This window comes from Corvus brachyrhynchos, unplaced genomic scaffold, assembly GCF_000691975.1.
Source record: "Corvus brachyrhynchos isolate BGI_N302 unplaced genomic scaffold, ASM69197v1 scaffold136, whole genome shotgun sequence".
NCBI lineage: Eukaryota > Metazoa > Chordata > Aves > Passeriformes > Corvidae > Corvus > Corvus brachyrhynchos.
The window spans coordinates 21,795-23,558 of NW_008239080.1; positions in this window are offsets into that span (position 1 = coordinate 21,795).

Below are 1,764 nucleotides of genomic sequence, written 5' to 3' on the forward strand. Positions count from 1 at the left end.
CGCCCCCACACTCCTGAACTTGTATTCATCAGTCACCTTTTGCCTGTGGGGCTGCAGCCTCACAATCAAGCTGCTTTTGGTGCAGCTGTCACTAACCAAGGGAGATTCACTCCACAGTGAGGGTCTGCAAGATCCGAGAAGGAGGCAGCAAGGCAGAGAAATCCATGCTCCTTGGTAATGCAAGGGTTTTCGGCACTATCCCATACTGAGAGTGTAGGTAGATCTAAAGTACAACTTGCCTTGGAGAGAAGAACTAAGAGGTAAAAAAAAAAGCAGACGTCTAGGAAAAGCTTTGTCCATCATTCCAGGCCCTGCAGCCCCTTGTCCTCCCTGTGTTATGATGAGAGGAGTCTATGGAGAGCTTGGGGTTCAGCCTGTGGATGGAAGTGATCAAACTCATCATCCTGTGCATGCTGCACATAGTCCTGGCCCACATACCCCTATACTTCCTTCCTCATGGGCTGGGTGCTAGTGCACTGGGGTCTCTGGTGGTATGTGCAGAAACTCCAAGAAGAGTATCACATGTGTGAAATGCAAAGCTAAAGTCTTTCAGTACTACAAACTAAATCACCACTACTCATAAAATGTTTGATACACATTCTCTCTTTCTGTTTTGTTCCCTTCATTTTGGCTGTAAGAATGGCTTCCAGGTAAATTTGACTCACAGAAGACACTCAGGCTAAGTTTCAGAACCAGAACAGAAGCACTGATTTGCTTCATGTTTTCACAGAGATGTAATACCATGTGATAGGCACACAGCCACAGCTGTTCTATTGATACTTGCAAACTCATACATGTACCTTGTTTGAAACAATATACCTGAATATGCTGCCAGGGATCTTTTACATTCCTCTGTTTTCCAGTACACAGAATTTTCCAGGCAGTTACTTACACACCAGTAGGATGGCACAGGCATCTAAGCAATGCCAAAGTTTTCAGTGGATGACCAGCAGCAGCATCAAAATGACTCAGCACTCAGCCCTGGCAAGGCTAAGTGGAGGCAGCTCCCCTGTAGGGAAGAGCCTGTAAAACTTAAAGATATCCACTCTGTTGTTAGCTTTGACTGGGGCTGAAAAACACAGATTCCAAGAGGGAAATTACATATCCCATGATGCTGATTAATTTATATTGGTGCATTTTCACATGTATTCAGTAAGGAGACTGGAGCACCTTCCCTATGAAGACAGGTTGAGAAAGTTGCAGCTGTTTACTTGGAGAAAGTTGTGTGGAGACCTCATAGCGACCTTAAACTATCTGCAGGGGGCCTGCAGGGAAGCAAGAGAGGGACTCTGTGAGGAACTGTAGCAACAGGACAAGGAGTAATGGGTATAAATTGAGAGAGGGGATATTTAGGTTATATATTAGGAAGAAATTCTTTACTGTGAGGGTAGTGAGACACTGGAACAGATTGCCCAGGGCAGTTGTGGATGCCCCAACCCTGGCAGTGTTCAAAACCCGGCTGGGTAAGGCCTTGAGCAACCTGGTCTAGTGGGAGATGTCCCTGCACAAGGCAGGGGAGGTTGGGACTAGATGATCTTTAGGGTCCATTCCAACCCCTTCACATTCCATTATTTTAAAACCTCAGTCCAGGAATTGCACACTGCAAACACACACAGAGCAAAAAGACCATGTGCTGCAGTATCTGCAATTTATCGTTAAACAGCATTTCAGTGCTTACAGAGAGACACAGCGCCCGCACCTCGAGCCTTTCCTCCTCCGCCCGTGGCTGGCACAGTGGACCCGCACCGCGAGACCGCCGGCCTT